Source organism: Ursus americanus, chromosome 27, assembly GCF_024610735.1.
Source record: "Ursus americanus isolate L20-20 chromosome 27, mUrsAme1.1.p, whole genome shotgun sequence".
Lineage (NCBI taxonomy): Eukaryota > Metazoa > Chordata > Mammalia > Carnivora > Ursidae > Ursus > Ursus americanus.
This window is the reverse complement of record NC_142153.1, coordinates 24,424,945-24,449,064: the sequence shown is the minus strand read 5'-3', so window position 1 is coordinate 24,449,064 and position 24,120 is coordinate 24,424,945. Positions and strand designations below refer to the sequence as shown.

Here is a 24,120-nt window from a genome sequence, read left to right as displayed (position 1 = left end):
TAGCCGTCTAAGTGCGTATAAAGTGATACCTCATTGTGGATTTGATTTGTGTTTCCCTCATGATGAATGTTGTTGAGCATCTTTTCATGTGCTTATTGGCCATTTGCATATCTTCTCTGGAGAGATGACTATTCAAGTCCTTCGCCCATTTTTAAATTCTGTTGTCTTTTTGTTGTTGAGTGGTAGTCATTCTTTATATATTCTTATAAATATCCTTGTCAGACAAATGACTTGCAAATATAGTCCCCTTTTTGTAGATTGTCTCTTGACATTTTTGATATCCTTTGAAGCACAACAGTTTTTGATTTTGACGAAGCTCACTGTATCTATTATTTCTTTTGCCATTTGTGCTCTCAGTGTCCTGTGTAATTGTCTAATATTGATCATGAACATTTACTCCTATGTCTTCCTCAGAACACAGATTCTAACAGGTTCTAACAGGCTAACCTACCTGATCTAGGATACAAATAAAGAGGTGATTGCCCTATTCCTGTCCCACATCATCTACTGTATTTTGAATAGCTTCACATTGTTGAAGAGAACACTGTATATTAGAGCACTTTATCAAAAGAAATTTTCTTTATGAAATAAAATGTTAAACTTTTATTTTGAAAATTTCACCCATAATCATGATTCAGACAAAATTATTTTATTTTCTTTGTGTTTCCTTGTAATCTCTGGCCACAAGTATACATATTTTTATAAATTATAATCATCTCATATGTGTATTTTCCTTCTGTTTTTTCAACTTGGTTTTATGAGGGGTGCCTGGGTGGCTCAGTTGGTTAAGTGTCTGAGTTTAAACACTTTCCATGCTTAACACCTTTAGTTTTCTTATATACTTTATTAAAAACAGAGAGTATTTAAAAATGTTTTCCAACTATTAAAGCAATATTTGTTGAATGTAGGGAAGCACGAAAAAGAAAAGTCATCCATAATTCCAACAGTGAGACAGAACTAAGTTAAATATCTCAGGAAATTGGAGTCCTGTTCCATCTATGCTTTGAATCCTTTTTTTTTTCCTTCAACATGATTTACCCATATCTTAAATAAGGTAGGTTAATTTCACAGTGGTTTTTAAAATTTATCTCCGAAATTACTATGACAAAATGAGAGTAGGGTGGGTACCCAAATCTGAGTGTCCAGCAAGGACTGGGCTAGAGTTCACGGTACCACCCACAGCTTCTGAGTTGAGCTGTAAAGATCTCTGAGCTGTGACAGTGGATTGTCCTGACTTTAAGAATGCCCAAACTGCTGAGAACCTTGATAATGACATGCTTCCATGCTTTTCGTATCTGTCTTCTGAGCCCCTGAAGATAAACCGAGAGAATGCTATTTGTAGTTAAGCAGAATGTCCAGTTTTTCTGTTGATCATTTACATTTTTAAAAATATTGACTTATCCCTTCATCAATTGCAATTGTTAAGATTAAAAGTAGGTTAACAAGTGACTTAACATTTGGAGTTTGCCATTAAGTGTTTTTCGTTTGATGACTAAGTATTTCCATAGACAACAGCTGCATTGAATTCAAAAGATGATTAATACTTTAAAGATTTAATTAGTATTAACAGGGACTTGACTTATAGCTGATGCATATGGTTGTGTTAAAATTTATAAACCTATCCCAGTCTTCATTTCATAATTGTTGAGTCTAATTACATTTTTTCCCCTAAATAATTTACAAGGGTCAGAGTTGCCTTGACATTTGAGGAAGCGTTTATCTTAAGGAACTATCCATGAACATTTCCTCTATCTCTTGGTGGAAGTGTCCCTCTTTCGGTGGCCATAGTATAAATTCAAGGTCTAAAGTCATATTCTATGAAATACTTCTCTAGTTTTTTGGGAAGCCCTTGGTATTTGTAGATGCCCTCGTATTTTAGGGTTTTCTTTCACAATTATACTCGTGCTCCTTTTTCTATTTATCCACAGCATTTTGGCTCCAGTTAAAGACAAATTCCTCTTGGAGTCAGCATTTCTCACCTCTAGAGGTAAATGAGGTAGGTATCCCTAATAGTCTTTTGCAATCATAGAGCTAGTATTTCTTAGGCAATGCCCTGAGAAACTGCATAGAGATTTCAAGTTGCTTATTTAGCTTCCCAGACATTTAAAGCTTTGAAATAGTCAAAGATACTTAACAAGTACCATGTGCTGAAAACTCCCACCATCTTCTGTAGCTCAGAGGGGTCATTTTTAATTGGTGTCTTTACCAGCTATGTTTCTATTTTTCAAACCCCGAAATAGTTTGGGCTGATTCCATATCACCACTTAACATTTCCAATGCTAGAGGAGTTCACAGGTTTACCATTACGTATCCACCAGCTTGGGCGAGGCTCCAGCCACTCCATGCTAATGCTTAGTTTAGATAACCTCTGAAGTCCCATCATCCCTGAGAGGCTATGAATCAGTGTTAACTTCTAGTAATACTGTGGAAACTGCATGCCAATAACCTTTAGATACTATCTCAATCTTCGTGATATTGACTCATAAATTTTAACTGTTTTAATTTATAAGAGCAAAAATGTACACTACAAAGATAATCGTGCTGACCTAGTGAAGCCTAGCTTAGCCATCTCTAAGACCCAGCTTCCTCATCAGAAAATAGAGGCATCACTAACCTTCTCTGACAGCTGTTGGGAACATCAAATGAGACAAAGCATGTAAGGCTCTTGGGGTAATGTTGATTTCCCCTTTTCCTTCCTCTTTGTTTTAGAAGGAGAACTTAACCACCAAGAGAATTCATTCACTTCTCCTTTGCCCAGCTGGATTGAACCTTGCTGTACTCCTCCGAGTGTTGGCAACCCTGTATTTCCTGCCTCACCCAGAGCTACAAGAAGAGTGCAGATACTATTTCACTTAGGGTACATTCTGAATGTGTGGCAGGGGGCCAGCCAAACTGTCATACAATGAAAGGAACAAGCCAAATTATTCTCAGTTGGGTTCATAGCAAATATGGTTGGAGTGGGAGTCTGCAAATAGAGACAGGAAATGGTAATGTAATGGAAAACACATTTGCATAAATCCTTGTGATTTCCCAAATCTCTATGTGAATGGAGAAAATACATGTATTCTGTTGAGAAGATCCCTGGTGCTATCTAGAACCCCTGTTCCCCTTCCCCTGCTCTTGAACAAACATAAAAAAAATCTCATTATGTCCTTGTCTCCAAAAGCCTCTGGAGAGAACTGGAAAGAGACACTGCTGTTTTAGTCACATGCAGGAAGATCCTGGCTTAGCTTGGAATCTCCTATGATGCCAGTTGTGCAGGGAAGGCCTTGGAAGAGCTCTGGGCCTTCTGAAGAAGAGATGACATCGCCAATGTCTTTGCTTGGTATGGGCTTTCCATTCTGAGTCTCAGGAAGGCCTACTAAGGCCCGTTAGCCTTTGGCTTCAGAGGGGCAGCTGAGGCCTTAACTGCTTCTCATTTCCCACAAATCCAACCTGCTTGACCTGGTGAAGAAGTCCCACGACAACAGGCCCTGTCCTTAAAGTCACCACACTTGCTCTGCCCTTCACGCAACTGATGCTCTTCTCCAGGGCCCGGCGAACTACGGTCCCTGGGCCAAATACCGCCTGGTTTGGAAATAAAACTTGATTGGAACACTGCCACACCCAACTGTAATGGCTGCTTTCATCTTACAGCAACGGAGTTGGGTATTCTCAACTACAGGGTTACAAAGCCTGAAGAAATTACTATCTGGCCCTTTAAAAAAATGTGCCAACCCGGGCTCTACTCACACCAACCTGCCTGCCTTTCCCTTTAGAGATGGAGCTTTCCAGACTCTGCTCATTTCTAGATCTCTTTCGGAAAGGTTTCCCCAAGTCTGTCCATGCGGCTCTCTCTTCCTTCTTTTTTCAGGCTCCCTGCAGGCATTAGTTGCTCCAGGAAGGTTTCTGTGAAACTCAGATGGAGCTAAACGCTCTCAAGGGATAAGGATTGAGAATAATTAACTCAATGTTCTCAGGGCTGCACGCGGCCTGATGCAGAACAGGCACTCAACAATGTCTGCTGGATTCGCGCAACTGGACGTGCACTGTCACATGGAGCCGCCCTCACGAGCACGAGAGGAACTGCCAACGGTGTAAGGACACTTTGCTGAGAATCTTGACAGCAAAGGCCCTGGGGCTTCACTATTGCATAACCTGCTGTGAAGCAAAACCAACTGCCAGGCCTGCCTCACAGGCACGCCAGGGAACTGAGTCAGCTGCCTCACATAAGCCACATTCTGATCCTTGTTCTAACTGTCATGACCTCTCAATAAAAACCTCATGGGCTCCATGACAGAAAAGCTCCAGGGCCAACCGACAGAAATATGCTGTGTTTCCCCCGGCCCCCGACACCAAAGGCAAGTTCTCTCGTGGGCTTCCCCAGAATAGCTCTGATTCAGAGATCCTATTAGATGCCACCTGCCCTAACCTCTGTCTTCAGATTCTGCAAAGGGGCCTTCTGTTTTGGGTTGGATTGCCAGGAATGCAACTAATGGGGAAAACTGATTTCATCAGGTAAATGTCTAGGTATGGATTTCTCAGTGGAAATGACTGAGCATTTGTATATAAATATGCATCAGCGTAATTTCCCAGAGCACTAAATGGTTAGAAAAATTGCCCTTAGCTGAATCGTACCTCACACTACAGTGTGCAATTGCAAAAGGTTAGTTTCATCTTTGTTTTAAAAGCTAGTTAAATATCTAAAAAGGGACAATAAAAGGGATAAAAATTCCTGGGTTAATATAGAAAATGATCTTGGAAGAAGTTAGATATAGAGATGCACTTTGTGATTGAATTGTGATCCAATCATGATTATACCTTGGAATTCTTGCATTATGACTAATTCCAAGTTAGCTCTTGGAGGAACTGTATTATTTGATATGGAGTAAGATCTTGTCCTAGCAAGAAGGTGACTGCTGTCACTCCAGGTTAAAACGATTCCAGCAGGCAGGGTTTGGTTTCTCTGGTGCTGCTAACTGCCAACTATGCAGGCATGAAAGACCTGTAACATGGCCTAGCCCAACCCTTTGTTCCCTTCTGCTCTTTCTCTTTCATTCTTTCTTTTTTTGCCATTTCAGACACAGTGAGTGCTAAAACTAGAAGAAAATGTGCATTTTGTTGAGTCTACTGCTATCATTTCACAGATGAAGGAAACAAGATAGAGAGGTAAAGTGACTTGTCAGAGGTCCCCAGTATGTTTCAGGGTTCAGACTTGGACCCAAATGCCCTGACTCCTAAAATGGTATCCTCTTTATGTCATCATGGCCCTGCCAAAAGGTGGACAGAAGAGCTTACGAGCATAAAAACTACATCAATCAGAAGTACTGATCTGAAGCAATGGGAAAATTTGTGATTGGCTAGGAGATAAATTCCTTGACAGTACCTCCTGATTACCTCAAAGATGAAAGAGAGTTGGAAAAAATGTGAATTTCAATTATCCATGAAGACTACCTTATAGTGGGTTAGTGTAAATGTGTCCCTTAACATTTGCTAATGCTGAGTAAGCAGCTGCCATCTCTGAAATGAAAGGCATTCCATGAAAAACCATGACCACTGATAATTAAGATAATGGAACGTTTTTATGTACTGACTTTAAGTTCAAGGATTTCAGAACCATTTCAAAAAGTGAAAGAAGCCCAGGCTAATTTGTCCTATTGTATTTCTTAATATAGCACAGGATCAGAGGAATCCACTGACTTTAATCACTGCTCGTGCTTTTTTTTTTTTTTTAGTAGTAGACTACTTTAATTTTAAAAATTGTTAGCAAAAAACATTTTCATTAGGATTTCACAGAAAGAAGCACTACTAACAGGATTCACCTCCCACATCTTGCATCTCTGCAAAATCACATGTCATTTTCTAAAAACTCTGAGAGTCTGTACCCTGGTTCTTCATATATCATATTTGAACTTGACATGACATTGTCTTTGGTGGATAATCCATTGAACCCAGCGTGGCAGGAGGTAATGGGGACACACTAGCAGGGACACATGTGGTTTGGGGAATGAATTTTTAGCCATTGTTGAATAACCCTTTGGCTTATTCAACCAGCAAAACTCTATGTATTCTACTGATAGTGGTCCTTTTTTCTTCTTGCGATGCCGTGGAGCATTTTCAGTGTAATTTATAACAAAAGGAGGTGCAGGTAATGGCTCAAACAAGCTTCATAATGTTTAAATCATGGCAATAAAACTTGACAGACTGAAAGGTCAGAAGTTTGTCTTGACTATCACAATAGCTGTCTAGGTGCTTCTGCCCCAGAATAAAGCTCCCTTAATTAATATTCCATTGGGTTTCAGCAGACTTAACCTTTCAGAGTGTACCTGAGCCTGGGGCAAATCTTCTCTTCTTCATCTCTGTTCTCTTTATTCCTAATTATTAGAGAGTTCTAATACCTTGTTTCAAAGTCACATCAGTTATTGGTCATTGACTGGCTGCAAGGGCCATGACCTGCAGACAGTCCTGCACAAAGCATTTGTACTAATTTTTAGTTTGGTTCCTTATTTTACGATTTGTCTGATTTTGGATAGGTCATTTTACCCCTCTGAGTCTCTTAATTGAAAAGTGAGAGGGTTGAATTAGGTTTCTCTAAATTCCTAATTCACAATCTCAAGGAGTACTCACTAATGTGCTCTATGTTCTTATTATAATTCTAGAATATGGGTAAATTATTAAGAGGATTTGTGTGTGTGTGTGTGTGTGTGTGTGTGTGTGTGTGTGTGTATGTTTATGTAGAGGGGAGATGTGGGGAGAATAAAATTCATTGCATAAATATAAAGCAAAATGAATGATACAATCCATGTTGGAAATCTGAACTTGGGAGGGAATAAGAGAATTTTCTGTGGGGGTCAGCGGTTGGAGAAGGTATTTGGAGATGCCCGAGAAATGCTTGAAGCTGCAGGCAGCTGTCCTCAGCTGAAGGCCTGTCCTAGACTCCATTTCCTCTTTTCCCTTTCTCTGTTTTTCTCCCAAGTTTGGACAGATGAAAGGGCATGAGAGGAAATAAAGGGGTGGTAACATGTTGGGGGCCAGAGAGGCCACAATGAAGAATGATGGGACGTCACCCTCCTTTCCCCTAGTTGTATGCAACACAGAAAAGCAAAATACCATAGTGGAAAGGTCCTGGCCCTCAGAGCTATTTTAGGACATTGGCAGTGGACCCATAGGAAGGGTGGTCTGCTTTCCACAAATTCCACACAACAGACAATCTTGTATAAATATTCCATGTGGTTCCTGTCTGTATAAAAGTCACAGCCTTGATGACAGAGTTAGGTGCTTTTCCCAATACAGGCAGGTGAGGAGGAGAGAGCTTTAAGATTCTTTGTCCTTTATCACACAGAAGCCTCACCTAATCCCTCTCACATCCCCACCTCAAACATCCAAACCAGCTGAACAAATACATCCTCTCTCCCACACAACCTACCCAAACAACACAAAAGGACACCCAAGACCCTGTCCAAGAAGAGACTGTCCCATGACACCTTTGTCCCCACTCGGGGAATTCAACACACTTTCACAGCAAGATGTGAGCTCTCTTTTTCCTTCTAGGTCCCACTGACTTTGAGTGGGACTTCTGGTAACATGCTCATCTTAATAAATGTCATTAAGTAAACAATCTAGATGATCTATGTATTTTTACCCATAACCAGTTACGAAACGCAGGATGACACCCGCCTCTGATCTATCTCAAAAAAGAAGAAAACCAGGAAAATTTGGCTTAATTTGTGGCAGAATGATTTTGATTGGACAGGAAAAAGAACTTCCTCCATGAAAGATTAGTTAAAAACTGAAATAGCTCACTGAAGCTTGTCAGTCCTTTTTCTTTCTCTGGAGATGATTAAGCAAAGACTCATCCACCCACTTCTTTGCCTGAAAGCAAGTCATTCTGCCAGAATCTATGGGTTAGCAGCCATGTTGCCGTGCCCACAGCCCTCCCCACAGAAGGAGCTGTGGTTGACCGTCGCAGAACCACATAACCACACACTGGGGGCTGTCTTTCATAAAAAAGTAGGGAATAAAAGTGTGGGATATGAGAGAGAGTTTTTTTCTCTGGAGTCTTGTTTAGCTTGGAAAGAACTGAATCCACGGAGCAACACCATATTTATTTGTATTAATTGATCAGTTGACAAAATATTCTGTAATAGATAAGGCAGGAGAAACAAAGGCAACACAAAATATGACATGGTTCCTCCCTGCCTTCAAGGATCTTGTAAAATGAAACCAATAATAAAAAGCAGCGTACATATTCGTGGAGCAAAAGGTTAGATCTAAACTGAAAGAAAGGGCTTTACAGATGCGGGGGCTGGGGGGGGGGGAGGGAGATGGTGAGGAGGAAACACTTAGGGCATGCTCCAGGAGTACCATACCATAGACAGCGTATCTCCCTACATCTTTCTTTGCTTGCTTTTGGCTTTAGTGGGAGGAAAATGCTTAGTTTTCCATATAGGAGAACTATAGCTAAATTGTTTGCATCTTTGGATACAAAATATATGGTCCACTCTGTCTCTCTGTCTGTCGTTCTCTCTTTCTCCAAATCAGAAAAACTGCAGCTGACAGTTTTGTGAATTTTCTGGCCTCTTTAAGGGCCATGGGCTAGCAAGAACTCCAGTGGAGGTGATGGTCAGAGTAGTAACTGTTGGTAGATGAGCCTCAACCAATCAGAACACTTTGGCCAGGACACTGTCTGATCAGGATGGAAGCCAGTCATGAGCACATTTGGTTGTGAATAAACCTCGAACGTCTGCTCCTGGGTCTTCACTGTGATGAGGATGCAACAGGTCCTGCTTTTCTCAAATACCTAGGTCTGCACTGCATATGTTATTGAACTGAAGGCTGATTTTCTCCCCCATCAGAGAGATGCACGCCAATCAGAAAGTTGGTTGTGAATTTCCATTACCTTGATGCCCTCCCCCTAACCCTACCCCATTGTTGCGGGCTTCCAGGCTTCAGGAAAGTTGACTTAGGAGTTTCTTTAATAAGTCCCTCCATTTTATTTACCGAAAACAAAAGAACCTGACGCCATCAGAGCCCATTTTGACAAACGCCCCCCAAGGGAGTGTATAACCGAAGAACTCCAGGATGCTCTGGTATTTGGTATATTCAGATTCTCTCTTGCAAAGAGCGCCTCATCCCTTTGAACTATCCCCTCTCAGTGTAAGGCCCCTGAATGAACTGTACAGAAGGGTAGAACTGGTCTGCCAAAGCATTTCCATGGTGCCAGACAGGCTGTGTGAACACAGAGGGTAGTGGTCTGTTCTGCTTTGCGGTGATTCTCTCTCTGCCTGGACCTTGCTGTCCTCCTGAAGGAGAGCCCAAGAAAGTAACTTGTCTTTTTTATAACTACAGCCAGTGGGGAAAGTTTGAGGCAGCCCTTGTCATTTGGTTGCCTTGAACAATGAACATCACACCATTAGTCAGCTTCTGTCTTTGTCTCTTTCTTTCTGTAGAATAATTTTCAAGTACAAGCTTAGCAGTAACCATGATGCATCTCTTCTCTTTATCAGCGCACTTGCCGAAAGAGAAAGGCAATTTGTGCCTTCCGCGTCACAGACATAAACAGCCTACAACCGATTTCATTTAGGATCTGGGTTAAATGGAATGTCTTACTATATTGTTTATTTAATAACCTTGCCGTACTTTGCAAACTCAGTCAACCACAGCTAATTCCTACCCAAGAGAACAGTTTCCCTGAAGTACCCATTGATATGCATACACTATAGACATAATTTGACTCTATTCAATTGAATATAATACATGCATACATTCATTTGTGCCAATCTAATCTCCATGTGGCTTTTAAAATCTGACCTTGCCATTCACTCTTTGTGTTAAATTATAGTCATATTTATTCTATTGGGTATTGGAGCTAAGGACTGTGACTTTTCTATTATGAGACTGCAAGAAGGAGGTATTTGATAATAGAAAACAGAATCATACCCTTAAAGTTCACTGTGATAACGAAATCCAAAACAATACCCTAAAAGGTCAAAGCAATTTTGATTTTGCAGACTTAAAATAACAACCATTTAAGCTCCAGAAACGTTTAGCTAACACACAAAGGCAGCCTTAAAACAACATAAAAGTAGTTATGTAAAATTTCCATTATATTTTACATATTGTCTTTAACTTTAAATGAAGTTAAAAGGGTACGCTTCTTTAATATTAGATACTTAGTAACAAGATGTCATTGTGCTTACAAAAATGCTTATTGTAATTTGTTTATAAATGCAGTGATGAGAGAGAACTTTAAAGCATATCAGATGACTCCTGGTTTTAGCAGCTGAAACACGTGCTTTGTGTCCTCTAGGCTGTGTCCTTTCTTGTATCTCACTAGGACTTTTCACAAGGGGTCACAAAGAATGTTGTAACAATATCTGGTGGCAAGTATGGTCCATCTAATATTCCATTAGGAAGGTAAATTAGTTATTTTCCCAAAGGTACTTGGAATGACAGAGCTAGAAGGCATAAGATTTTTCACTACACAGTTTAAGTGCCTGGATGGGCTGACTGATTTCCAAACAGATTTATTTCTTTTGTTAGGATGACTTTAGTACTATTTTTCATAAAAAACATTTAAAAAAGAACAAAATCAAAGAGACTCATTTCTATTTTTTTTGTCGTCCACTCAATTCTATCGCCATGTCTTTTTCTGACAAATGTTCAGCATGATGTGAAGAGAAGGAACAAGTTTCTACTTTTTTCCATGTGTGTGTAGGGTGGCCTCATTCTATGTTCTTCCAAATCTGCTACTTAACTTGCAAAACTAAAACAGATTTTACAAAGAAGATGCTACCTTACAGTCAGAACTTACGATCTTTATACCACTTATCCTAAATACTGCCAGACTCCAAGCAAGACTATGATCATTTGGCTGTGATGGACAACAGCAGCCTTTAACTGCAAACACGGGTGAAGGTACGAGTCCAGATCACGTGGATAAACAGTGATGACTGGCAATCTCCGTCACTTCCCACCTCCCCTCATGGCTCCGTTTGCTCAGGAAGACTGGCCCGGGGTGATGAAGGGGACTTTTGAGTGGGAGAAATTGGCCTTCCTAAATGTTTTATAATTTTCTTAAAATTTGTATAAATCGTTATTCCAACAATAGAAAAGGACTGCCCATGATACTTCACAATACAATTGAGAATAGTTTTATGCCACTTTTTGGTTCAAATTTTGTAAAAAAAAAAAAAAAAAAAAAAAAAAATTACCATAATGATCTATAGGTTATAGTCTGAATTTATAAATTTTGCTAGTAAATAAGTGTAAATGTGTATGCACTAAATAAAAAATATTTTACTAAAAAATAAGGCTAAATTAGAGCAGTCCAGTGTGAGACAATTAGCGTCTGAACTAAGGACCAAGCAGCAGATAATTAAGAGATGTTGTAAAGGAATCTTCTGGACTTGGCAACTGAGAGTCCTTGGCAGGGAAGGAGGAATAAGGGAGGGAAGAATATAAAGGGAGTACTGAGTTTTTAAGACCGTGTGACTAAAAGGAAACCCCGGAGTTCATGTAGTTTTGTGAGGAATATCTATGAGTATGGGTTAGACATGCTGAATTTGACATAATGGGATCAAAGGAAAACCCTGATAGGCAGGGAGAATTGCACACCAAATCCGGCACCAGATATTTACTAGAAATGAAGAACTGATAGGCTATTTCTTGATGGAACTAAACTCTGAGGACATCAGCGCATGGAGTGTACCTACATCAAATCCTCAATGCATGGCAGACACCACAAGGCACCCCCTCCACACAGACACAGACACACACACACACACACACACACACACACACACACACACACACTTCTGTTCCAAATACTGAAGAGCTATTATATTCACTATGCTTAGTTCTGCCTGTCCCCATTCATGACAGCATGGTACAGTACTTGATGACATTCCTGGCAATTTAAGAATTCCTGATGGCTTCCATGAGGCCATTAGAAGTCATCCCATTGCCCTCTATAACCTCTAGTTCCTTTCACCTTCTAGAAAGTCTTTGAAGCTTCTTCTGCCTGGTTTATTTTTAGATTCCCATACTGGTATCCATTGATGCCTGGTCTTGACCAAATTCAATTTTAAAATGCCTTGCATTGTAGACATTGACCTGGTCATAGTGTGGAGTTGTGCGGCTGTCTGCTCCAGGCCAGCCCTTCTGAATTCAGCTTTGAGAGGGAAGGCCTGGGGAAGGGGCTGTGGGGGGAGGGGTGGTGCTGGCAGCCCTTGATGGGGATGACACATCTGCATTGGTAGCACTTAGAGTGATCTGTAATTAGCCTGACACATGCAAGAATGTCTTCCCCTGACCAGACTGTGTCTGTTAAATAATAGAGCTCTCTACTAAGGTCAAAGGGAGCCCAGGAAGCACATTCTAGCTGGTGAAGCCTTGTAACGCAGAAGGCAGTGCCAGACGTCTGTGACCAGCAGATCTGAGGTGGAAAAGGGCCTTCAGAATAGCCCTGGGAACCCTTTAAAGCCCACAAAGAGGCTTCTTCTTCCTCTTCTTCTTCTTCTTCTTTTTTTTTTTTTTTTAAATCTAGTCAACTTGCAAAGATTCTAAACAATGAGTCTTTTTTTGTAACATCTCAATAGTCAAATGAATATATCAGATACACTATCCTCAAGGCTGGAAGACATTTGCCTCTTTATTTTTTTTAAATGCCATGTAGGCTGAACATTTCCTCTTCTTTGCTGTTATCAGCACATGGGAATTTAAACTTTCTCCCTGTCCCTCATTTAACAAATGATACTGTATATCAGGAGTAACAGAGATAAATAAGTACAGAGTCTCAAAGAGTAGTTTTAAGGACTCTTATTGTAATTATCAACAAAGAAGGGCCATTTCTTTATACCTTGATGTGAGTAGTATTTTTCCATTGGAGTCCAAAGGAACAGGGAATTTTTTTAAATATAAAAGACAACTGGAGATATTCCTCTTCCCTTCCCCTTTCCTTCCATTCTTGAATGATTCAGTCCCAAAGCCTTTAAGTTAGGTGTCAGTGCAGAGGGACAAGAGGGGCAAGTAGCTCAGAATGCTGTGTCAAAGTTTGAATAGAGAAAAGGGTCTCCTGATATGGTGGTGGAGGCTAAGCAGGGTGAGGAGGGCAGTCAGGTGGCATCAGAAGTTAAAGCATTAGCAGGGTAAGAAGGGAGTCTCCAAGGTCAAGGAGAACCTGGGATGGTGTGTCAGAGCCCAAGTAGGGAGAGGGAGCCATCTGCAGTGATGGGAGAGGATTTGGCAGCAGCGATGGAAAGCATGTACATACAGGGAGGTTGATCACATATATAAATATTAAGAGTAAGGGGAGCCCATTTTCTCACTGCTAGAGAAGGGCATTACAAATATAGAAAGAAAAACAAAATGAACCTTGGGGTATTAGATTTGAATGAGAGTCATCAGGATCAACTTACAGTTTTCAACATATAAGATAGATGTAGACATAAACATAGAGGTAATTGTATGTGGATATGTATGCTTCCTGGTTCTGTCCACTGGGAGGACCTGAGAACATGACACCCCAATAGCAACAAGCACTCCTAGTACCCAAAACTTGGCTTCTAGATACCGTTTTTCACTAAAATAAGCAAGGGCTGATTCCAAGACTAAGACAGGGCAAATACAAATTTAGTCTGAAATATCCTGTGCCAGAAAGCAAGGAAATGCTCAAACAATGACTGGGCATTAGAAGGACACAGAAGCCAGCTTAAACTGGCTCCCACAGGCCACATCAGACACAATCTGGGCATTAAAATAAGTAGTGATAACAGGTTATAACAAATTGAATAAAGTAAGAAACAATGAGTTCCTATTGATATAAATAAATAGATGAATACTTTGAGAACCTGAGGACGAACAGAATATTTACATAGTTTCAAAGTACTTCCCCTTCTCAATACTAATTACAAAGGGGAAGGGAGTTATTTTATAGTGGAGAAACCTGGCAGACCCAACAGAATGAATGTCATTAGTGGTAGGACAAATTGAAATTGTGTGCTACCTGATAGGATGAAATGAGAAAGACATTGGATTACTTCTGTAATATTTCTGCCAAAGATGCATGACTGGAATCTAATTGTGAGGAAATCTCACATAAACCCAAACTGAAGGGGATTCTTCTAAATAACTGGCATGTAATCAAAGTGTCAAGAACACAAAAATCAAGGAGAGACTGAAGGAAATTAAGAAGCAGGGCAACTAAATGCCTGGTGTGGTTCTGAACTGGATCCTTTTGCTATAAAGAGCATTACTGGGACAACTGGAGAAACCTGGGGAAAGTCTGAAGATTAGATAGTAGTTGTGTATCAAGGTTAATTTCCTGAATTTGGTTATTGTATTTTAGTTACACAGGAGGTGTCTTTGTCTGCAGAAAGAGACACTAAACTGGTGATGATTTAACACCAGTCAGCAACTTTCCTTCAAATGGTTCAGGAAAAAAAGGTCTTTGTACTATATTTCTAACTTTTATATAAACAAGTTTTTCAAACAGCAACAAGAAGAGAGTGGAGAGCTAACTCAGCCAGAGAAAGTTGTCTTATGCTTATTTGTATGATGCATACACATACACACAAACCGAGTGGGGAGGGAGGGAGGGAGAGAGAGGGAGGGAGGGAGAGAGAGAGAGAGAGGGAGGGAGAGAGAGAGAGAGGGAGGGGGAGAGAGAGAGAGAGAGAGAGAGAGAGAGAGAGAGAGAGGGAGAGAGAGAGAGAGAGAGATTCATTAATTAGAATCACTTTGTTGTGCTACTGGGAACACTTAAAAGACATTTAAATACAAAATTCAGCCTTGGACCTGAAGGGAGCCAGTGATTGCTATGCACCTGCTTTGTTATATGTCTTTAGAGAAATGAAAGTCCATGTTAACATCTTTATTTTCATTGCTTTTTTCTTTAACTTTAACTAACTGAAATAAAGCACCGAGAAACTTTTATGTAGTGAAAATTAACAACAAATGTCCAATAATAATGGATTACTTAACTAAGTGAATATATTGATACAATGAAATACTATACAGCCTTTAAAAATCACACGTGGAACAAAATTTATCTCCATGGTCAACTGTACACCATACTGCTAATACAATGCAGCTGTTTAAGAACAGTAGCTCAGCATGGTCCTTCACTTGACGGGTACGGACTAAAATATTTATAGCAGCTATCTGGACCAGTAGATTCCGGGTGAGTTTTAAGTCCTTCTTTTTGCTTATTTGAGTTTTAATACCCATGCCTTAAAGTCAAAGTTATAACGAAGCATTTTGTAGGGTAATTTTGATCAATAATCAGTTGGATAAAGTGTGTATATCCAAAGAAGTCATTTGTTGAGCAAGCATTAAACGCCTATGGGGATCAGAGTATACATGATATGGAAAATAAGGCTTTTTTCTTTTCTCGATAAAACATGGCTTTTTGATTTGGGAACAGAGTACGGGTTACTTATTCAAAATTGCTCAAAGTCTCCCACTGCCTGCAGCAGGATGTTCAAACTCCTTCTCTTAAAATTCACAGTCCTCTAATTGCTAGGGCAGCACTATCTAACTGAATTACAATATGAGCCACATACGTAATATTAAATTTTTAAAGTCAGATTGAAAAAGTGAATTAATTTTATTTAACTCAATATATTCGAAGTATCATTTCAAAATTTAATAAGCATAAAAGTTATCAAGACAGATTAGATTATTTTTTCACATAAAGGCTTTAAAATATGGTGTATATCTTATATTTATAGCACATTTCAGTTGCTCAGTGAGCACACGCAGCTACTGCATTAGGCAACTCATCTCTAGACCCAAACTCTGTCTCTAGCCTAACTCATAATCCACTTTTCCTCAAATATACCAATATATTTTTTGCCATTACGCATGCTGTGTTACTCAAATTGAAATGCTTTCCTTTGCTTATTTACTTCTAAAAATAGCCATCATACTTCAAAGAAAAGCTCTCCTGTCAACTTCTCCAGAAGACTTTCTTGATTCACTGGGGAAAATGCATTATTTTCCCTCTGAGCCATAATTTTCACCTGTGACACATGTTTAATTCTGCCTGTATTAGAGTTAATTGCTTATATATCTTTCTCTTCAATCAGATCAGAGCTGTTGGTAGCAAGTACTATCTTATTCATATTTACTTATCTACTTATTCAATAAATACTTTGCACTAACTAGTACTCAATAAAAGTTCAGCAAACAGGACAGGAGCTAAATCACCGCCACCATCACCAACAAAAAGCAAATTAGAAGAAGGAAAAGATGCTTGTAACTGAGGAACCAATTATACTCCTCAGGGCTGAGGAGTCGGAGGCGAGGATGCACTTGCTGGCCAGGAAGAGTCACCTAGGGAAGGTTTCCTGAGGACCTGAGCCCTAGGTTCATGCAACTCCCTCGCTTTCTTAGTCTTTTGTAAGTTTACAGGGAGACCTGCACTAGTGTTTCTTTCTTCGTGTACCAACTTCTTCCCTTAGGGCAGAAATTTAACACATTTGCACCCTGTGTTTTTCTCTATTGTCTAACAGAACAATTGAGCCAAGTCTAATCCTAACAGAATGAATGTGCCAGATGGAGCAACCTTGACTTATAAACAAGCATTACCTACAAAGTATAATTTGCGAAACAGGTGATTTCCATGTCTCTCTGACTGACTTTAGGGCTCCAGGAAGAACAATCCCAGATTACCCACTGATGCCTGAGACATCTTTAACAAGACCAATGCCATTTTATTCTACAGTTAAAATGCATCAGCCAGGTAGGGGCATCCATTCATAGAGTGAAATTCACACTAAAATAGCTTCAGGGGAGAATCCATGTCATTGTATAGAAAAGAATGCTGGGCTTGAAGTCTGAGGAGTTGTAAAAACGACGTAAGAACACATTTTTCCTCATAGACAGGTCAACATACCATACTTTAGAACATCAGAATCTTGAAAACAACCACCGCAACCATCCAACACTAGGAGAATGGCTAATATTATGGATATTATGGGGAATGGAGAATGGAGGATTGTATCTTTTGAGGCCAAGCCCCAGGGTGAAGATATGGCAGCAGAAGGGAGCTCTTGAGCAAGCTGGCTGGGACAGGATCTGAGAGGGTACAGGAGCAGCCATCTAAAAGAAAGCCTTGCCTGGATCGAGGGAGTTGCGGAAGGAAGGGCCAGGCAGTGCAAGAGACCCTCTTCAGAACTTCCGGGGCCAGTGAGTATGAAGCTTCACACTTCTGACAGTCAAGTGGGAACTGCAGCTCCCTTCACCTCCCTCTCTCCCATTCCAATCCCAAAGGAGTCACTCAGAGCAGTGAGCTAACTTACAACCAGGGGAAGGAGGGTGAGCTTTTGCTTGAAAATAAAGATTGAAGTGTTAAATAATATATTGAGCAAGACACTCTAATGTCTGAATCTTACTTAAATTGATTATAGGATTTTTTTCTTTCCTTTTTTACTTAGGAGTGACCAGAAGAGTCATAGAACTACCCATGTGTGCCTACAGAGTCAGGAGAGTGACCCACATTAAATAGAATCCATGTCAAGATGTGAGGAAAAAACATAATGAAGCTGTTTTTGTAATCATACTTTATGAATCCTACTCATCCAATCATGGATTGACCATTAAAAAACAGAAGCAGTCAAAAACTCTGGCACACTGGTGCTAATAATACATGTTTGAATAATTTAATGAATGAATCAATGATTTATGCTTCTTGACTCATTGAAACTCATTGAAAAATTCATTACTGAGGAAGGAAAATAAACTAAAAGAATCCAAGGATGAGCTATGAATGCATGAGAAAACTGGTTTATGATTCAGAGAAGGTTGAGATGATTTTAAACTCTTTCCGGTAATTTTATACCCACGGGTCCTCTACTGCGTGAGTAATGGCAAAATAATATAGTCCTTGAAAGAAAAAAAAAATGCCCAGGGAATTTTTGATGTTAAGCATCCTATTTTTGCAAGGCCAGCACTAGGGAGATGCAAGACAGAGGTGCAGGGAGTAAACTTTAAGGAGGCTTTATTCTCAAGGCGACCTTGCACTTGCACAACACTGAGTGACAGAGAATCAGAGTCCTGAACTAGGAGGCCGACTCTAGGGGGCTCAGATGTCGTGGAGACAGGATGAAGACAGGCTGACCCCAGGTCATGAGAAGCAGAATCAGTAAAAACCAAAGGTCTGAAAGAAACCAAAACAACGAAACAAAATGAAGTTTGAGGCGAAGTGTAGAAGGTTCGGCCAGAGGAGCTTGTAAGAGGTGAGCAAGTGTTTGCGGAATGCAAGACACAGCCAGAAAGAGTAGAGCCCTGTGGAAACAGGAGGAAGGCAGAAAGAGAAAAACAAAGAGGGAGTGAGATGCTCAGGCCCTGGGACATGCTGTGTGCAGGACTGAGACACCAGGCACTTCTCTTTCTGGGAGGTGGTGACATTGCCAGGCAGTTTAGACCTACAGAGATGGGACAAAAGAAAGCAGACAGACTTTTTAAGCCTTAATTTCCTCATCTGTAGACTACAGATATCTTCCTTGTACGGCTGTTAGAATTACAAAGGGTTATTGTTTTCTGAGGATCCTATCCTGTGGGAGAACGTGGGTCACACAGAGGTGGGAGCTGTTTCTGTCCTTCTAAAATTTGCATCTATTATAGTTGCAGGAGGTCTCAGATCCCAGAATAAGAATGTTCTGTGTGTGTGCTTGCGCACACACACTCAGCCATTTTAAACTCACTTTCTGATGCTAATGTCTCTCTGCCTCCAGAATGTCCTCTCTTCCTTCTCTCTCTCTTCTCTCAAGACTGTGGGGTGCTTCAGCACAGGAACTGTCTCTGCTCCCAGCACCTACCACAAAGCAGGACCCAAAGAAAATGCTTATTAAACACCCACAGAATAAGTGAAGAGAAGAACCCTAGCATCTAGAAAGAAACCCATTTGAAGGCCTAACAGTCAAAACCTGAGGATTGCCTTTGAAGCACACATTTCAGTGCCTTCGAAAGTCATTGTGCTTTTTTCCTCACTCTTTTACTTGGCAAATTGTCATCTCATTTCCCTAAATAGCTTTAGAACTCGAAAGCTGGGTCACTGACTTTGAAATGTTACTGTGGTGACTGAGGCCTGTTACGGACCTGTGAGAATCACGTGCCTGTGGAGAGAGCCGGCCTTCAGACCTTGAATCCTAGCTCATCATTTACTAACTATGGGACACGGAACACCTCACTCAATCCAGCTGCACCTCTATCTGCTCATCTCTAAAATGGGAACAATATTTGCCTCAACAGGTGACTGAAGCAAAACTTAGGTCTGAGGGTTTTTTTTTTTTCATTTACTTATTCATACTGTTCATTGTGCCACTAATATGTAAATTCTGTGAGGACAGAAAAGGTTGTAAATTTGACAAGAGGAGGTATCTTAGGACCAAGCCTGATGGGAATTCTGCTTCTGTCCTGAGTTCATGCTTCCAGCCTGCACACAGGTGACTGGCTCACATCGGGTTGAAGGCACTGAGCGAGAGGAAACAGCCTTGACAGACTCTGAAAGCTCATCCAGTTCTTCCAGACAGGGTTCTCGAGGTATAGCCCAAAGACTCCCTTGTGGTACCAAAGACCACTTCATGGGTTCACAACATCGAATCTATTTTAATAATAATGCTCAGGCCCTATTTGCCTTTTTACCATATTAGCATTTGTACTGATAGGGCAAAAGCAAAGGTGGGCAAAAAACTTCTTGTGCCTTAATATAAATCAAGACAGCAGAACAAACTGCACTAGTTTTCTTGACAGCCATACATTCACAGCAAAAATTTAAAAAACGAAATAAATGAAGAGTCCAGTATCACTGAAGAATGCCCTTTTTAATAAAGCCATAAAAATCATTAATTTTAGAGTTCTCGACTCTTAAGTATATATATTTTTAACATTCTGTGTGACACAGTGGGAAGTACCCAGAAGGCAGTGCTGCGGCACCCCTGAGGACAGTGGTTGTCCTGAGGGAAAGCACCTGCCTGACTGAGTTCTGAGCAGAACTGGCTGCTTTTTGTGGAATACCATTTTTTGCTTGAAAAAAATGACTGATAGGCAAACTATGGTTATTCAGACTTGGATATCTGGTAGATATGTTCTCAAAAAGGAAAGAAGTGAAACTGTCACTTCTAGAAAACCTGATAGGGTTTGTTGCCAGTGAGAAAATTTGACCTTTCTGGTGAAAACAGAATATTGGAACACTTGTATCTGCCACCTTGAGCTTAACAGCATCCCAATTCTTCACAAATTTTCTGAAGAGAACAGGGTTGATATTAATAATTGTGACCTTTAGGTAGTGAGTAATTAAATGTGCTACTATTGAGAATGCTACCATTGGCATAAGTCAGTATACCATAACCAAAGCATTACAAAATCATGCATAAGTAAGAGATCCATTCAAAGTGTAAGACAAACTTTTAAAAAGAGATTTATTTTTTTTAAAGATTTTATCTATTTGAGAGAGAAAGAGCATGCATGAGTGGGAGTGGAGGGGTGAGGGAGAGGGAGAAGCAGACTCCCCGCTGAGCAGGGAGCCTGATGCGGGGCTAGATCCCAGGACCCTAAGATCATGACCTGAGCCGAAGGCAGACACTTAACCGACTGAGCCGCCCAGGCGCCCCTAAAAAGGGATTTAAAATAAATGTAAAAGAGATTAAAAAGAGATTTTAATGCAACAGAGTATGGAAACTTCATCTATATAGTTTCAGAGTCCACACTGCAACATTCTTCAAAGAACAGGACACAAAATTACCTGAAAAGATTAAATACTCCTCCCTTTTTAAACTACAGATCTGTGTGAGGCTGGATTTTCTTCATATACTTCAACCTCAACAACATACCACAACAGATTGAACGCAGAAGCAGATATGAGAATCCAACTGTCTTCCCTTAAACTAAACATTAAAAACACCTGCAAAAATTCATGATGCTACTCTTTTTTTTTTTGCTGAGGAAATATACCCATTTTTCATTAAATGTTAACATGTAAGGGATTGATGATTTTAACTGAATAAATATTTTTAAAATTCTCTGCTTTAATTTCTAACATGACAAATACTGATATATACAACCCACATAAACAAAATGATTTTTGGGTCTCAATAATTTTAAGAATGTACAGGGGTACTGAGAACATAATGTTCACAAACTGCTGTTCCAGAAGATGGGGTAATATGGTGGGGAAGAAGAGCATGATCTTTGGAACATATTGCTGTTTTTCTCTCTTTTTAAAAAAGATTTTATTTATTTATTTATTTATTTATTTTATTTATTTATTTAGAGTGCCTGCACGAACTGGGGGAGGGGCAGAAGGAGAGAGAGAGGAGGAGATTCTCAAGCAGACTCTGCGCTGAGTGTGTAGCCTGACTCGGGGCTCGATCTCAGGATCCTGAAATCATGACCTGAGCCGAATTCGAGAGTCGGATGCTCAACCAACTGAGCCACCCAGGCGCCCCATATATTGTTGTTTTTCAATTCTGGATTTTCCATTTAATAGCTGTTGGTTTTAGGCTAGTTACTGAACCTTTCTAACCCTTAGTTTCATCATGTGTTGAAGTGGGGATAATTATACTTACTTTCCATTTTCTTGAGATAAAGATTTATGAAAGAATGCTTGAGAAGAAACCTAAAATTTACAAGGGCTGATTTCCTTCTTTTTTTTCTTCCTTAGACCTAAAGGTCAAAATTCCTTTGACCTCAAGGTCAAAGTCACTCAGTGAGTCCTTCCTGCATATTGCAACAGACCTGGATCTTTAAGAACAGCTGACTCCACTAAGAGTGAGCCAAAGGCAATGAAAACAAAAAACTTCATGAAGGAGCCCAAACCATGGAAGCACCTGCTTCCCAGAGCACTCATTGAGGTCTCTGAAGTCAGTTTAGTAAACTGACCCCCACCAGTCTTACTGGCCTCAGCCTGCCTTCTGACTGGGATGACTTATTGCCCTCGAATCTCCGTCCCATTTTGATCTGGTCCCTGACTTTTGCCTCCACTTGCCTTCTGGAAATGATGTGATCACTCCAACCTGCAGCAGCTTTGCCCGCATGTCCCACACTATGCCTGACCTGTCAGTAATGAACATCTCATCCCTGCTGGAACCATGGCTAGCCTACTCCAAACAGCACCCTCTGCTGAAAGTCATTCAGGTTGAGAGCTCTCTCTCTTCCTGTCTTTTGTTTCAAAATTGTATTTTAGTGCTGAGGAAGCAGGGCTTGTGCTGAATCTTTGCAGCTGCTCATTTATAGGAACAAAAACAAAAGCTTTCCAGGCAAGGCTTCAGCCTCCATTCAGAAAATCCAACAAGATCTCATTAATGATGGGATCATGTGCATAATTTTGAGTGTATCTTGCAGAAAGCGTGATGATTTTGTGAAAATGTTTTGAATGCTCTTTGATTCCTGGGGAATAGGATTATTTTAATTTTCATAGTCCAGAGAAATGCTCAGATGCATTAACTTTTAAACTTTGGGTCAGGGTTTCCTGGAAATAGCTTTCCATAGCTGCAAAGCTAATCCGAATTCCAGACATTTTACATCTGATCAAATGAAGTGAATAGCTGCCTTGGGAATACTTTAATGTGTCTGCTTATTCACCATGGAAGTAAATGAGCTTTTGATCTGTAAAATGCGTAGGGCATGAGCATAGGAAGAGAAGTGGTGACGGAGAAGAATGGGAAGTTGTGGAAGAGGGAGAGAGAGAAAAGTCCAGAGGTGTGTCTATCAAACAAGAATAAGGAATACGGTTAAGAATGTATCAGGCTTTTAAAATTTCACTCTGTTGGTGAAATTTTGGCTAGCTCATATTTGCTATTGTATTAGAAGCTCTTAGTAATACAAATACACAGGACCATGGTAGCCTGTAATGTGACATATGCCAGGGCAAAGTTGTCTAAAAGGGTGTCTCTGAGAAGCAAACTCTCTAGTCACAGGCTCTTACCATGGTCTTCCACCAACCTCCATGATCGTTTGACTTCTCATGCTCTGGTGGTCTCATCTGCAGTCAACACTGATAGTCATGGTCATCGACAATCAGCAGTCCCCACTTGAGCAGTAAGAGCTTCCAGCGTGATGGTTGAAAAAACTTTGTTGTTCAGTCCCAGCACAAGAACTTGTCAGGGCCAGACAGGATGCCAAGTCCCATCCCTGCCTCCTGAGTGCCTTTCTCTGCCTCCTGCACTGGCTGGTGGCTTAGGCTAGTAGCTGTCAAATCTCAGGGAATTTCCTCACTTAAAAAAAAGCATATATTCTTTACTCTTGACAGCTGAAGAATCACCCCCACCTTTCCTCTTAACTAGAGTTGCCTCTGGAAACTGCTTCCCAAGACTGCCCCACTTAATGGATGACATTTTAATCTAAACCCTTTGCCATGTCAGAAACCTGGGCATCGTTCTAGAGTCACCAAACTCTCTCATTTCCCAGCACCGAACACTGTGCCTTGTTCTCTCTCTTTCTTCATACATACACACAACTTAAATTCTATCTACCTCAAGACTTTTTGCTGAACCATATTTTCTTCCTTCCCACTTTGTTTCATGTTTCCACTCTTTCTGTCCTAACTGCAAAATAAAACTGCATTTTCATATCCAATACCATTTTTCTCTGAATGTGTTGTTCTTTTTCCAAAGCCACCTATCTCCTGAGTCACAGCTCTGGCTTCATGAGCAGTCTCTGAAGATGTCTTAGCCACAGAAAACAGACACTTCCTCTTTAGAACAAACCTAATTCTCAGAAACATGGTGTCCCATGGATATGATTTTTTAAAAATTCCTCATTAGCTCTTGGAATTTTGCTAATTCCATGAATTTTTCCTTAACATCCACCTAAGAAAATGTTTAATTCCCTGTTTAAAAGAAGACACTCATTTTAAGTATCTCTTCACTGATTAAATGGCTCAAGGTTTCTCTGGTAAATACTCTGATTCCACCCCTTTGATCAGGACTGATTTAAGTTTCACAGAGAATCCTAAACCAGGAGGAACCTTTCCTTGGGGGAAGAGAAGGCCCATTTGACCATCTAACACTAGCAGTGGAGACCAGAATGGATCATCTTTTGTGTGTTTTTCCAGGATATTTCTGCCCTTTCAGTCAGTATAAGAAATTGGCTTATCTCGGGGTACTGGTGGCTCAGTCGGTTAAGTGTCTGCCTTCATCT

At 40.4% G+C, this 24,120-nt stretch overlaps 1 long non-coding RNA gene across 3 annotated transcripts in view; it reads right to left on the bottom strand.

Annotated features, from left to right (window-relative positions):
• The window catches only part of LOC148107642 (uncharacterized), a 123,732-nt gene extending 100,472 nt beyond the window's left edge, over positions 1 to 23,260 (bottom strand). For all 3 annotated transcript variants that reach the window (XR_015721981.1, XR_015721983.1, XR_015721982.1), the window contains exons 1-2: positions 22,907 to 23,260; positions 18,687 to 18,796 (exon numbers count right to left, since the gene is read on the bottom strand). This is a non-coding gene — a long non-coding RNA (uncharacterized LOC148107642). The remainder of the gene's footprint in view (positions 1 to 18,686; positions 18,797 to 22,906) is intronic.
• Between the last annotated feature and the right edge of the window lie 860 nt (positions 23,261 to 24,120).